This window comes from Larus michahellis, chromosome 11, assembly GCF_964199755.1.
Source record: "Larus michahellis chromosome 11, bLarMic1.1, whole genome shotgun sequence".
Classification (NCBI taxonomy): domain Eukaryota; kingdom Metazoa; phylum Chordata; class Aves; order Charadriiformes; family Laridae; genus Larus; species Larus michahellis.
This window is the reverse complement of record NC_133906.1, coordinates 17,520,421-17,535,656: the sequence shown is the minus strand read 5'-3', so window position 1 is coordinate 17,535,656 and position 15,236 is coordinate 17,520,421. Positions and strand designations below refer to the sequence as shown.

Sequence of the window (15,236 nt, the reverse complement as noted above, 5' to 3'; positions counted from 1 at the left end):
TCTCGGGAAGGCAGGGGAACGAGGAAGGCTGTGCTGGTGCCAGCCAAGCTTAATAACCCCGCATACACTAAATGGTTCTGTTTGGCAGCCTGATGCTTGCCACCATGCTTGTCTCTTGTGGCCGTCTCCCTCCTCAGCATTTTTCATCAGTCTTCTAAGGCATTTGTGTCACCATCTGTGATCCTGCCCCTTTGCAGAGATGCTCCTGCTGTGCTCGCCCCTGTCGGGAGCAGCAGTGAGGCTTCAGACGGTGGCAGAACCAGCAGCCGGGGGCACCCGCTTCAGGGGCAAAGGGGTAACGCTGCTCCTTCCTTTACAATTACCTGCCGATCCACTGGCTGCTTAGGATTCCTAAAGGAAATTTTCATCCCTAGCAGATGTTCGGTCAGCTCTACCCTGCGTTACCCAGAGCCTGCAACAGATGAGCTGCTGTGCAGGAGAGTGTAAAACCACCGGTGGTCAACAGCCCCCACCCCAGGAGCTGGGCGCTGCTTCTTTGTCACTTGCTTCTTTCTCTCTGTTCATTCCTCTGTTCTTCCCAAATATGTTATTTCAGACCCCTACACTTTTGTGCCATCAGCGCATCTTTTTTGCCTCTTTTCTTGCAGTTCTTCACTGGCATTTCCATCAGAGGTCCAGCACTTGGCAGCACATCAAATCTCTCTTCCCCCAGCCCTGTGGCTCCACCGTCATATTCTACATGTATCTGCCAAGCAGAGCAACTCTTCTCCCCAAGCCCAAACCACCCCTCTTCCCCCTCACACACACGCGTTTTGGCGTGAACCTTTTCCTTGCCCAGATGGTTATCGACAGAACCTGTTGGGGTTTTGCCATCACTTGTCTTTGGAGAAGGGTGTTGGTTTTCTGGAGGTTATTCTGAGTCACAAGTGGAAGGTGGAAACGCGGCTCTGTTGAAGTTAAGCTGCTCATACCAGTGGGGCAAGATATTGCTTACAGGCCACTGGGCATGTTTTTGGCCTTGATGAGGTAGATAGCTGTAGGTAATGTCTAGATTGAGCTAGATCCAGGCCTGGAAGACTGGGAAACAAAGAGAGAAGAGCTGCACTTGCAGCTGGACGAGAAAGTACATTTTTTTGCCCTCTCTTTGCCTTGATTAATGGCAACAGAGGGTTTCTGCAACAGGCATCGTTCTCCTGGGTGAATTCAGGACATATCTGCAAGACCACATGCTGTACTCTATAGGATTTCTTTTTTAATCTTTTCAGAAGGAAGTTCAATCAGTTGCCTTAGTTTCTCTGTTGTGAGACTTCAAATGGACCTGAAATTTGTGACGTTTAGAAATAACCCTGGCAGGTTAATGCTTCAGACATTTTGTTCTTTGCTGACTTTCCTCATACGTTAGGTGATCCAAATACCGATGTTCTTTTTTGTCTCCCAGGGCATTGCTTGGCTTTCCAGATGAGTTTTTTAAACATAATTTTAGTGGAATTATCTGAAAATATTTATCCCCCCAAACAAAACCCCCAGTGCAGAGCCCACAGCTACAGCTCAGGCAGAAGAGGCAGCTGAAACTCATGCAATGTATAATGGTTGCTGCACTAATTTCATACTGCGGTTTGACACCCCTGCTTTGTGGTTTCACCTCTAAAAGGTTTTTCCCTTTGCCGGCTGCTTTGCTTCCCTTCTTTTCATATTGTGATTTTTTTTTTTTCACTGTACAGGGTATTTTTGTTGAGGTTTTTTTCCCCCCCACAGAGCAGCTGGCTGCTCAGAATCAGTATTTCCTGATTTTTAGTGAGGCTGAGAAATGCTGCTAAAGACTTGGATAACAATCTCCCATTCAGACGGCCTTTTGGGTCAAGAAGTAGGTAATAGCTTAAAGCTAGACAGTCTCTGCAAAAAAACCCCAAGCTCTCAGGCTGGAGGGCTGGGGATCTCCCTCGTGTTGGCTGGTTGTGGTGAACTCCAAGAGGTACCAAGCCTTTGGCAAGGTGCAGCCCTCCTTTTCACCCTGCTCTTCTGCTTTTTCTGTCAACTAACCCCTTTAATGCACTTTATACTTCGTAGAACTAAGGCACGGACTAACTTTGCAACATTACAAGCTAGAGATGGCTTCTGCTGTCTGAAGATGAACACCCCCGGGTGCTTGCATGGTTGCATGTCCTCCTCGCCTCCTTGCTGTAGCCTGAGATGGTTGGGCACTTTCATATTGTGGAGTATATGTTCACTGAAATGAAACACGAGTCCTTGCTCCATTATTTTATTATTATTTTTTTTTTACCCCTCAAAAAGCCTGCACTTCAATTTGAAAATCATTTCAAAACAATCAAAACTTGTTTTTGGTGAACCAGTTATTCAGCAAAACGTCAGAGTTGCCCAGCTGCACTGCAGTATTTCAGACTAACGCACCTTGGACTGAAACCAGAATGTAAGAAACCTTTCTGGATGCTTCAGAAATTTTCAAGAAGATTAGCCAGAAATAGATTGGAAAGAGTGAAAAAGTAATAAATTAAAATTCTCTGATCCTAAAAGAGAAGTATGGGAAAGGTAAATGGAAAACTTTGCACTGAAGGCAGCCTGGAGCTCAGGTGAAGATAAACTGGAGAACCAGGCAATGAGAGCACCTAGATACCACCAGCCTTCTGCTTTCTTTCGAAGCTCAGTGGGACGGTAGCAGCTGTTGATATCATTTTTCTAATAAAGTTGAAGCCAGTGAGGAAGTGATGGGTATTGATTAGTATCAGCTTCAACAAATACACGTCCAGCTCCCACACTGCAGATCATGAAGAGTCTCGCAAGTCCAAAATAATTGTTTGGGACTTGTGGGGGCTTCCAGGGCACCGAAGCCAAGCGGAGCCTTAATTGACTGTGGTACTTTTGTGTCTTTCTTGTTGCATAATTCAATAGAACTGTTGTTGGCCAAGTAAATGCTGTTATGTCTGACTTTCCAAAACATTAATTTTCAGCACTGATTTATGGCCTTAGATCTGCGTGAACAGACACTATAGCTGGACTGAAGCAGGCAGCATTTTTGGTGCTTGTGTGGCTGAGGAGACAGGTAGGAAGCTATACAATAGCCTGTTGAAGAGACCCTGACAGCCAAAGCGTGCCTTCTTCAGCTACCAAAAGATATTATTTTTCCTCCAGCCTTGCTTCTCCCGTGCTAGAAGATGTTACTTTATTTATTTAAAGTGAGTTCAGTTAGTGTTTGGCTCTGCTGTTTAGCTTTGTAGACTTCTCTTCTTTTTGGGCTAATGGGAAAATATAAAGAATTTCTCTATTGAACAACTGAAGGAGTAATATTCTCTTGCTCAGCAAGAACTGAAAGAAGATAGTCTGTTCCGACTTCAGATGAAGGGACCATGTTACTACTTCTGTTAGCACGGTACGCATTAATAATTAATATTTTCAGTGTTTGTATGATCAGTATTTTTATCTAAACATTTAGGGGTCTGGGAGAATAAAAAAGATGGATGTATTTGTGGACAGCTTTTTACCTTTTGGTAACTCTAACTATAGTTACAACTATAACTATGGTAACTATAACTATGGTGTTATAACTGATGATTTGTGGAAGGTTTTTGTATTCGTTCCCTCTCTTCCTGTGGTCATTCTTTAACTGATCACAGACTGTTTTAGAATCAAGTAAACTAGGAGAAGCTTGATTAGCCAATTCTTAACTAGGTAGAAACATATAGACTTCGACTAATCTGAGTCCTATATTTGAATAAAACCCCTAACTCATTGCAGAAACTTAGATCTTGAGTGACTTGTTTTTACCAGTTTTAGATGGAACGTGTTACTTCCTGGTAGCCTTTACTACTTGTGTCAGCAGAGCTCTCAGTTAACTTCTTGATTCCTCTAGCAACTGCATTGTAAGGCAATTTGAAAGGGGTTTTTTGGTGTTGGCTTTGGCATTTGCCATTTACTCTGCAAAAATAACAGGTTAGAGGCTAAATGGTCTTTATACACTGTTCCAGTTCAGGAGGCAGAAACTACTTGAAGCTTTGGAGCAACTGTCTGGTTTTGCCCTTAACAGCTTCTCCTGTTTCTCTAGCAGCCACTGACTTGTTCGGCCTTTTTAGCATCAGTTTGGGTTAACGCCATGTAAAGATCATTTAACTGACCTTTTAAAAATTTAATATCTCAATTTGCTGTTGTTTCTGATAGTTTTCCAATGTTTGACTCCTTTTAAAAACATTTCTCATAGAAATGTAGCTAACAAGTGAGTTGTCCGCCAACTCTCCAACACCCATTGTACCTTGTTAAAATACAGATTTCTTTCATTTTAGCAATTATTACGCGTGTGTACCTATATATGTGTACATATATATATGTTCAAGGCTCCCCAGCCCTTCTTACTGGACATTGTGCATTCGCTTTCCAAAGTCTGATTTCATTCTCTGTAGTAAGAGCAGAGTAGTCATTAACACTAAAGCAATTTCATAATACTCTGCAAAGTGAATACAAATGCGATTTCTGACCACTTTAAGCTTTATTGACACAAAGAAAGATGATACCGTCTTTGATTCAGGAGGTAAATTCCTTGCTACATAATTCTTGAAAGGCTTTTGTTTTGAGGTGCGGTGGGTCTGATCTGTCCCTATAGGAGAGTTCTCTGTCACCTGCCAAGGAGCGTTACATCCTACCGGCTGCAGCCTGTTTAATAGACAAACCACCTCAGTTTGACTAGGCTGGAAGCCAGTCTGAAGGACAAGTCAGACCGCACTGAGTACAGCTTGCTTATCAATAATATGTGAACAACCTGACAAAAATACAGAGGTCCTGAAATGATGATTGTTCCTTTGGGGGAAGAGGGATAGGTGGTGGAAAGAGGCAAATGGAAAGTCTATTTGGGCCTGGCACTTGCAGTTGAGTTGGGTGACATTTTTTATTGGTGATAAAAGATACTGAATTTTCACTGAACTTCACGCAGATAAAGAAAGAAAAACCCTGAAAATGTTGAAGGATTTCATGGCAGTGTGTTTGAAACAAACCATTTCCATTCTTTCCCTTGAAATCTCTTATATTTTTAAACAAGTCTCTGAATTGAGGCTTGCAGTGCTTGATTTCATATCAAATGAGTAAAGTGTGATTTTTAGATGAACTGAAATGATTTGTTTGTTTCTTCACTTTAAAAAATTCTCAGTATTCAAGTTCCATTTGACCCCAAAGGCATTAAAAATATCTTGGACCTGCCAGAAAACTAAACAACTGCATGATGACCTGCCTCTAATCCCTTTGAAGTGCACAGATATTAATGCTAGATTTATCTTGAAAAAGAAACGTTAACGCCCTGCCCGCGCGCGCTGGGGAGGTGGGTTGCCCTGCAAACCTGGGCTCTCGTCCCTGCGCTGCCTGGAGCTGGGAGGCTGTTCGGGGGCTGCCGTTCTCCGCGCTCCGGTGGGAGTAAGCCCTGGCTTCACCTTCCCAGGGGCAGCGGGGAACTGCAGCAGGAAGCCCGACCTCTTTCACTTTCCTCTTCGTGTTCCAACCTCTGCCTCTTGATTTGCCTTCTCCCCAGAGGGTTTTGGCATCCATGCATCCATCCAGCTTCTTTCCTCCCTCCCTTCCTCCCCCCTCTCTCCATCCCTGGTACATGCTCACGAGAAGGGCTGCATTTCGGAAGCATCTCTTCTCAGCCGCTGTCGTTGGGACCCCGGCTCCCACCCACACACCACAGTAGGAAGGGCAGCGTTGGGCAGTTTGCCTTTTGTAGGGCTTGACAGATTCAGAGCTCTTGTACAAATGACAAAAGAAGCCTTTGCCCTTGATTTTGAAACGCCTTGGGAATAAACCTCGTGTGATTTCACTGGAGCAGAGACTGGTGCTCTCTTTCAGGGTTTTTTACTGTCATTTTGAAGTTTAAGAAATTCCTGTGTCCTCCAAGTTAGCTTTGTCTTTCTTACAGTCTCTAATCAATTGCAGCTGGTTTTGTTATTGCAGAAAGCCCAAGCAGATTTAGCAATAAGGATATTTTCAAAACATAGGTGAAATTATAACTCCTTCTTGCTCTGATTGAAATCCGGCAAGTGTACGCAGCCAAGGCATCCTACATCGCAGTGCCATTGCTCAGACTGCCCAGATGATGTTTTCTTCTTGAGGAACTCAAATTAACCTTTTCATTTTTTTCCTCACTGACTGCTGATTTCTGGCATTCTGAGATGTACAAGAAGTTGGTTGAACTTAAAGAGAGTTCAAGGTGCACATATTTTTCACCTTAGAATTTGGAAAGCTTTCTTCCTGTGCTTTTCTTTACAAGGTGAAACAAGCAGATCGTTTACTTTGTCTAATTAAAAGATCATTATGATTGTATAGAAGAACAGGAGCTGTTTGCATTGTCATTTGTGTGATACATTATTTACACTGGTGAGATTTATACTATGTTCATTATACTTGACATTGAAAACATTTAATTGGATCATTCACAACTTTGTGAGACTTTATACTTGACAAAGAGCTCTCCTTTTAAAAGGATGGAATAATTCCACTTTGAAACATTTCCAAAAGGCAAGGTTTGTTTTTCTGTAGTTATGACTAAAAAGCATTGGAAAGACGCATATTTGTGTCAGCCGTTATTTTTCAGTAGTATTTCCAATGATGCGTGGTTATTGTATGTATTTCTTTGTCTTTTCTCCCTCTCCTCATCCCCCCTGCCCTGGCTAGGAATTTGACTTTTTTTTTTTCCACCTGTGTGTTTTTTATTGTTTGTTTGTTAAACTGTAATTAAACTTAATTTCCCCTTCTTGCAGAATGGTTGGCTTATGGAAAGACAACTGCCATCCCCTGTAACCTGTTGTTATTCAGGTCCTGTACCACGGTTTGGCACTTCATTCTGTTAAAAATGCAAGTGGGACTGTTAGACATGTCACCTACAAAGCCAGGGGGTCAGCTAGGCAGCTTACTTAATGTGCTAATTTGCTGTAATTTAATCATGCTTGGAATACGGATTGGACTTTCGAGTGTCTCGGTGGCAGACTTGGGCTCAAATAACCCATAAACACTTCGTTAAAGCCTGGTCGGGGAAAGTAAGTTGTGGGTCAGATCCTGATCCTTTGCTCAAAGGGAAGCGAGAAGGCTCGGGTTTGGGACTTCAGGTGGGATCTCTGGGGCTCGTACAGCTCCGTGGAGCCATGGCTGACCTCTGCAGTTTAATTAATTATGCATTAGCTGCAAATGAGATTGAAAACGTTGAGCTCCCTTTGTAGCTCTACATGAGTCACGTCAAGCAAAGCCTGCGTGCGCTGGAGGGCTTGCAAGGGACGGGGCCCGATTCCCGGGGCAGCCGGGGCCTCTCTAAACGGGTGGGATGTAGTAAATCAGGCAACATGTTTTGCAAGTCACAGGCTCTGCAGTACGGGCCAGTTTACAGTGACTTGCCAAAGTATTTGCAAGATAAGCGTTTCCCAGATGCAATCAATTAAGCCAGTGAAATTTAGAGCTTGGCCCACGAATTAATTTTCTATAGAGTAGCTTTGTTTGCCCCCGTTTGAGCTTACTTTTAAGCACTGAGTTAGAAACATCTTGGTCATTTGTTATTTGGTGCTAAATTGTGAAACCTGTGTTTCCATTAGTACAGTTGATAGCTGAAAATTTTCCAAAGGATAAGTTTTACTGTTGGAAAAACTTTATATTCAGTTCTCAAAGAGCTTCGTTTCAACCAGGTCACCCAGATTGGTTTGCCTGGCTGGTTTGCCATTCCTTTCATTTCCCCTTTTTGACTATTATGTTGTAATGTGAAAGTTAGAATTGTAACACAATAAGTTTCACTATTTTGCAGAAAAAAATAATATTTTAGCCCGGGGTATTCTATTACTTTGCTCTCACTTAATCTTTTAACAGTGCAATTATCTCTCATCTTTATGTTATTCATTGTGTGGCTGTGGCCCTGATGAGATCAATTTAGTTTTCAACTTTTCTTTTTAGTATTGTAATACCTTTTCTCTTTGTTGTGACATGCCAGAAAATATCTCCTTGGCAACATCTCGCGGTGGTTATTCTTAGTGCCTCTCACCTGGCTGTTTGCCACGGCGTCCACCTGGCCATTGTCACTGCGCTAATTGGTTTATCCTTCGGAAAAGACTTTTTTTTTTTTTTCTAGTTTTGAAAGTTCTCCTCTATTTTGCCACTTCGGTAGGTTTCAGCTTCGTTATTCTTTATAACTCGACTCAGGCAGGCACTTGAGCACGTCCTGAGATTTAAAGTCACTGTGCTGTTATGTAGGTGACAAGAAAGGAAGGGAGCCGTGATTGTGCCTGTGTGTTTGCAGGAATGTGCATTCATTCTGCAAACATGGGAAAATTCTCCTGCCCCAAAACGTTTACAAGAACTGCTTTATGAAGGCCCAAATATACACTGTTTGAAATACTGTTAAATACTTTGAACTCCTCCTGCTTTCAAGTGCCACGACCAGATCGTTCCAGCAGGAGTTCAGCTGCCACCTCTGCTGGCCTTCCAGCACCTGGAGTTTGAGTCCTGTTTTTGAGATCCCACCCCAGCTTACCCTGACACCCGTGGCAAACTTCCCCCGGACAGATGAAAGGTGGAGCAGGCTCCGTGTTAAAGCGTGATTTGGCTAGAAACGGCATTACCATAAATTAAGAGGCGGGGAGCTCGTAACGAGATGATATGGTTAGTAAGGCATGCGGCCCAAAAGTTTCCTTTTAAATTACGGCCTCTTTGCAGATAAGGGCAGGGCGAGGATTCATAACCTCGGTGAAGATGCCTGGTACGTGCCTGGTCTATAGACTACTAGTTTGGTCTTGCTTTTGATTTATATAAAAAAGCGGAAGGGGAAGAATTTGAACACACACCCGAAGAGAGTTCTGCTGCGATAATTGCTCGTGGTTAAGGATTTACCAAGTAGCAGCCGCTGCGTTAACCTGTGATTCAAGAAATCACACGAATCCTGTGAAAACTGAGTTCTAATTTAAAATTGCGTTGAGGCAATGTCCTCCTGGGGATGCTTTTTAACCAGGGCTAACTTTGTATCACATACATACCCAGTGCACTGTCTGTGATTTGCTTCCCTTGTTTAGACCATTTTCAATTTGCTTTCACCTCACAGCAGCGCTCTTCCATTTTAATTTACCTTGCTGGATTTACCCAGTTTTCCTATGAATGATCTATAGCAGAAGGGTCCAAATGCAGACTGTAGTATGGGAAAGGGATTTATAAATTATGAAAGACCTGTGTAGCTGAGCAGGGTGGTTAAGAGGGAGAAGAAAGACAAGTAGAGGACATCTGGAAAACAAAACAGAAAGCAATGCGGAAGGTGAGCAGGGCTGTAAAACAAACAGAGAAAAATTGAAAAAATTAAAAAAAAATCAGAGAAACTATTGATTAGCAAATGGACAAAACACATCACGATTATGTGCAACTGGAATGAAAAACAAAACCCCAAACTGAGGAACTTAAAAATGGGAGAGAAAATTGCCGGGGGATAAAGAGCAACATTTGTTGACTGTTCATTGTTGCCTCCAACCTCCAAGGCCTGGTCTTCAACTTACCATGGAAGACAAATGAGGATTTTGGTAGAATACACGAACAGGCTAATTGGGGGCTAATTGGGGGGTCAGTTGATCACAGAGGATAGACATGACAGAAGCCTACAGCATGCGAGTGGCAGGGAGCATTACAGAAAGATGACTTGTGATTTAAAGTGCAATTCCCAAAAGAGCAGTTCTTTGTCAAGCTGTCGAGGGCGTTTGGTACTTTTCCAGAGGTGCAGATGCACTCGAGCAGCGGGAAGCCGAGAGCTAAAGCGAGCCCACCCTGCCTCCTCCTGCTTCCCTACCACACAGCCTGGTCCTCCTGCGTCTGCAGCACCAAGTGATGGATGGGCTCACGCCTATGCTGGGATCGCGAGTCCCAGGCTCCCGGTGGCATTGCCACCAGCTGCATTGCAGCTGAGCAGGGCTGGGTGTCCCAGAGCTGCACGCCCAGATACGCTTGCCACCGCAACAGCACGGGCTCCAGCTGTGCTTCACTGGTGTTCGGTCTGAGTCACTGGGGTTAAAAATTAAAAAAAAAAACAAACCAAAAGCAAAAACAAAAAACCCCCACCAACAAAAAAGCCGGTGGCTTGCAGAAAGCCTTGTGAAGGAACGGGAAGCTGGGAATTCCTTCAGGAGCGCGTCCCAGGAATGGAGATCAGCAGCAAAACAGATAGTCAGAAGTGCTCGTCCCTGTGAGGCTGCGGAGAAGGTGCTCAGCAGTCGGCTCAGGTGTTTGTCTGCTCCCACCGTGACAGATGAAGTGCCCACAAAAGCAAACAAGCTGCATTTGAAATGGCGGCTGGCCGGTCTGAATGCTGCGCACTCATATTTGACAAGAAATTCCTGTGAGTTGCTGCGCTGACAAGCCGCGGGTGATGGCTGTGGACGTGTCACACGGTTCAGTCTCCCACCTGCCTGTCCTGATCTCTGGTCTCTGCTCTGGGCTCGCCAGAAAGACCCCTTGCCCCTGCCAGAAAGAGGAGGTAAAAAATGAGAACCTGCTTTATGAGGACAATATTGCTGCTGTGAGATGGAGGAACCCTGAAGCTGGTACTATCAAAGTGCAGTAGCTTCATAAGGGACTCTTTAAGACCTGTAGGTGCAGCCGTGTTTCCCTGAGCCTTTTTGAAAGGGGTCATGAAAAAACAAAAGAAGATCACGTGCCAGCAACCGTGCTTCGGGTGGATGTCCTAAAGGGAGTGACAGAAAACACGGGGAGAGGCGGTTTTCGTGGCAGGCAGTGTGTTCATGCTTCAGCAGCTCACAGCAGCTGTTTGAGCTTTGCCTGCCACGACGGGGAAGGCGGAATCAGGAGATGTCATGTAATTAGGTTTCTGTAAAGCACATGATATCAAAGATTAATGAGCAAGGCAAAAATTCCCAGAATATGAGGTGGTATCAGACATCCTAAACTGTCAATGATGGAGAATTCCCCTGAAGATTTGCAAAGATAAACCTGATGTTTGTGCCAATGTGAATTTTCCCTGACCTGGAGATGAGGGTCGGAGCCAGGCTGCAGTATGGGGTGTTCAGACCTCTCGTCCCAGTGGACGCAGGAGCTCGGGTAGAGCCCAGATACAAGAAGTAAAATACCAGATTGAAAAGTGGAACAGTTTAGGTAGAAGATTGGGATATCGCACATTGCTCAGGAGAAGGGAGCAGAGCAGAGGGATGTTATGTGACATACAATGCTGTAAGCAGTTTGCACCTGCACGGTATAAAGACCTTTCCTCTTTTGGTTTTGATGTACTCTACGTACGTCAACGCACCGTTGGGGCTGTCACAGCTGGGGACATTGTCTGGTTCTTGAGTCAGCAAGCGACTAGGACTTTGCTGCCTGGGAGCAGTTAGGATCACTCGCCTGCGTTAACTGCAAGCAAAAATGGAGGACACCCCAAAACCCCCCAGGCTGCAGCATCAATCAGGGTTGGGCACACGCTTTTCCCTCGGCAGTTTTGCTGCCCAGCCCTCGGCTGCCTTCTGCATCCCCGGCACCGCGGGAAGGTCTGTGTGAGAGGCAGGAGCACAAGCCAGGCTGCCGGGCTCCTGATTTTCTACTTAAGCCAGAAGCACAGGTTTTCCTTCTATCAACAACTTGGGCACTTTTTATTCCTTCACTGAAAGACGGTCTGCAGCGTTAGGAGAAAATCACTGAAATATCAATGGGATTTTAGCTGGCTTTAGAATAAAGGTTTTTTTGAGGGATTTTTGGATGAACCGTTACAGTGCTGCTGTCCTTTTGATTTATTCTGTACGAGCAGCACGAGGGAAGAGTACAGCCTTGTCTCTCAGTGGTTAATTTTCACAAATGTGAATTTTTCCTAGCGGGAGCAAGGAGCTGGTTTCAACACAGGCTATTGTTAGCCCCTGCAAATGCCAAGTGTCTGCTCTTGGGAGATGGAGAACAAAGTTGGCACCAGTAATTAGTGGCTGATGCACTGATTTGGCAAAAGTTGCTGAAAATAAACATCTGATGGAGAGGTCTTGGGATGATGTAGTAAAACACAGTGCAGTTTGAGACGCCTTTTGGGATGTTACTGTGCGAAGCGCAGGGGTGATCAAAAGGAAGGTAACGGGGAAAATGTGAAGGAGGAGCTTGGTGTCTTATTTAGTTCTTTGTGGTTTTGTCTTGAGCTTTTCTAGCATATTGTTAGCAGTACAATGATACAGCAAAGTTACTGATGTTAACTGAGGAAAGCTGAGATGCCAGAACATGACAAGTTTCTCATTTGCTATAGATCACTTTGTTTCACTTCCTCTGCGGTAAGATACAGGTACTAATTTGATTTGGATAGAACTCTTACTGAGGAGCAAATCCAACATGGGTGTAGCACAGCATGGGCCCCCAAATCCAACAAGTCATCATCCAAGAGACAGAGGCAGAGCAGCGCCGGAGGAGTCTGTGTGATGTGCGGTCAGGCCGTGTGTGGAGGCATCCCTGCCTGTCCCCGGAGAGCCTCCCGGGAAAGGACGCTTGGTGGGAAGTTGGGATATGAATCAAAAATCTTGCAGCTACTGTTATAAGTGTTTCGAGCTGTGCTGCTGGTCTTGGGATGATCCCAGCGCCAGCTGGAGCCGGTGCAGCTCGTTCTCTGCTGGGAAGCACATCGGGTCGGTGCCTCAGAGGTACCAGTGCCCACCGGGCACGTTGTCTTGAGGGGGTGACACTCGAGGCGTGAAGGTAAATGTGGGTATGGGGATTTTTTATGCTCCAAGCAAACTTTGAAGTAGTTGGTTGGCAGCCACTGGCAGCGAGATGACTCCTAGGGAACCTCCTGATAACTTTGCTCAGGAGCTGGCAGGACTGTAAGGGCTATAGTGTGACAGTGATGAAGTGAGGAGCAAAGAGGGAGGACAGGCGGTTCTCACTGCAGGATGGTAAATGCAGGATGGTAGGGTCACATTTTGCCTCTGGCTGATTTACTCACAGCAGGAATTAAGATGCCGCACAAGGAGTTAGTTTGACTTTGACACATAAGGGAAAGAAATGAAAGCACAAAAGCTCTAGATACCTTGACAGCCGACCAAAGTCCACCAAAATAACAGCACCCCCAGCCAGCAGCGCTGCCCGTCTGCAGCCGCAACGCGGGGCTCAGGCTCTCCCTGCCTGCCCAGCACCGCTGGTCTGCAGTAGCAGGTCTGATAGCTTTGTCTGGCTGCTGATTACTGTAGTGTTTTGGGAACAGCAGAGAGAGGACACGACCTGCAGCCCCTGCCAGCCTAGTCTTTTAAGATTTATGTTCAAATTTTACAGTAACTGTGATTTGCCTTATGGATCATGAGCGTATGGTTGCCCCACGATCCCATAACGAATCTCCTGAGACCGCTGTGGTAGCTAGGTAGTTAATTCTGGGCACCAGCAAGGATTAACACTGAAGTTTTCCCCATGGAGCAAAACATGAGGTAGGGCTGGAGCTGGCTGCCTGGAAGGATTTGATCCCTGATAAAGAGCTGTCTCCATCACTGCAAGGCCAGACCTGTTTTCCCTCCACAGTAAACCTGGGAGTGACAGCTGGGCTCTGCGTGAAGAGTGAATTTTCATGCTGAATCATGGATTCTGACCAGATTAATTTTAAAAACTTGCGGCCCCAGGAGCAGAAGCTGCTGGGAGCCTTGAGGCTGGCAATAAGAAGATGGTGGTTGTGCTTATTAGCTGCATTAAATGCTGCCCTCCCAGGAGAAGGATGTTATGGCTCCATGGGGATGTAGGACCACCTTGTGGGGCCTTCTGCCTGTCTGGTGGGCGAGGGGAGCTCTGCCGGCACAGCGTGGTGGCCTGCAGCTGTGGGTCTCATGACAAGCATGCCCCTGGAGCTTGGTGGAGAAATGGTAAAAAGCTGCCCAGGCAAATGTGTCTTTCAGGGACTGTCCTTTGACTGGAGGTCTCTTCTAGGAGGCACAGAGACAAGCATCTCACCAGCTTGGGCACTGCATGCACAAGGCACAGTCTGAAGCACAGGGCAGTAAGGAACGCGGCGGTGGGGACCAGGGACATCGGGTGTGTGTCCCTCCTGGCAGCTGGAGGCTGTACAGGTCGGTACGTTGTTGTCACCATGGTGAGGAGCTGTGGGGGGGGCTCTGCTCGGGCTGCACATTGCCTGGGACCTGCTCAAGTGGCAGCCCGGGGCAGCGGTCTCAAGGCAAGAGCACAGATGTTCTTGTAATGAGCCCAGTGATCTGGTGACTCATTCATCCCTTCCCAAGCAGCCAGTTTTGATGTGAAAACTTCAATAAGTGAAGATGGAGAATCCACTTTTGTAACATTTCCAAGAGTTGTTTCTTATTTCTTCTTTGAAGGTGATGGCTTTAGCTTCCTCCCTTCGCTTCCTATTATGTTTCTCTGAACTAAGCACTGGGAGCCTTTAATCAATCCACGGTGCTCTGGCTGCCTTTCGTCACCCCTCTGAGCAAGTCTTTTCCTGACATTCTCTGAAATCAAGAGGTTCTCGTTGGGGCTTCCAGGGCTCTTGTAATGCAAATGACAATAATGATATTAATGCTAATCATTGTTATTCTATAGGGTGAAATGTCAAGATTCCATATTTTCATGTTAATTATTAGCACATAGGTGCCGCATTAACTGTATCCTGTCCTGTCAGAGAACGTGCTTTTCATATCTCAGGGACTATTAGAAATCGTTAGTAATAAAATTGGCTATATGGTGCCTGATGGGTTGGTCTTTGACATACAACAATGCAAAGTGACATGACAAATTGAGAATGAAGGATGAAAAGCTGTTTAAAAAATTATGAACGCAGCTATAAATTAATTGATTTCTCATCTAAAACATGTTCCTGAGCTGTAATGATAAAGAGGATCCATGTTGTCACTGTTGAATTACATGTATCTAGGAAAGGAGCTAATGTGTTGAAGCGGGAGGGACTGGTTTGTTACTACCTGCCTGGACAGAAAAAGGCTGTATTAGCAACCGCGCTTGCCTTGAAATAGGATTCTGTGGGCAGTAAGATCAGATCTTGAAGTGTGATGTCTGTCTTTAATTGTGGTTCTGAAATGGAGGATGTCCTTGGTAGCACAGGACCCCTGAATGGTGCATTTTTGTTACAAGTACTTTTAAGCAACAAGTATTTTTACGGTGAACATCTCCATTCTTCTCAAGACATTGGTATGACTTGCTATCCTTTTGGCCTTGCCGTTATTACACGATATTACTTTGTAGAAAGTATTGCTTTTAGTTTGCAAAGTGAAAATCTTTTGGGTCAGATTTCTCTCTCATTTAGGTCATTTTTAATTGACATTAAGTGAAAGTAATGCTGTTAT

At 45.1% G+C, this 15,236-nt stretch overlaps 1 protein-coding gene across 2 annotated transcripts in view; it reads left to right on the top strand.

Annotated features, from left to right (window-relative positions):
• ADAMTS2 (ADAM metallopeptidase with thrombospondin type 1 motif 2) overlaps positions 1 to 15,236 on the top strand; it is a 188,714-nt gene that overhangs the window by 112,097 nt on the left and 61,381 nt on the right. The gene's annotated exons all lie outside the window — the stretch shown is intronic.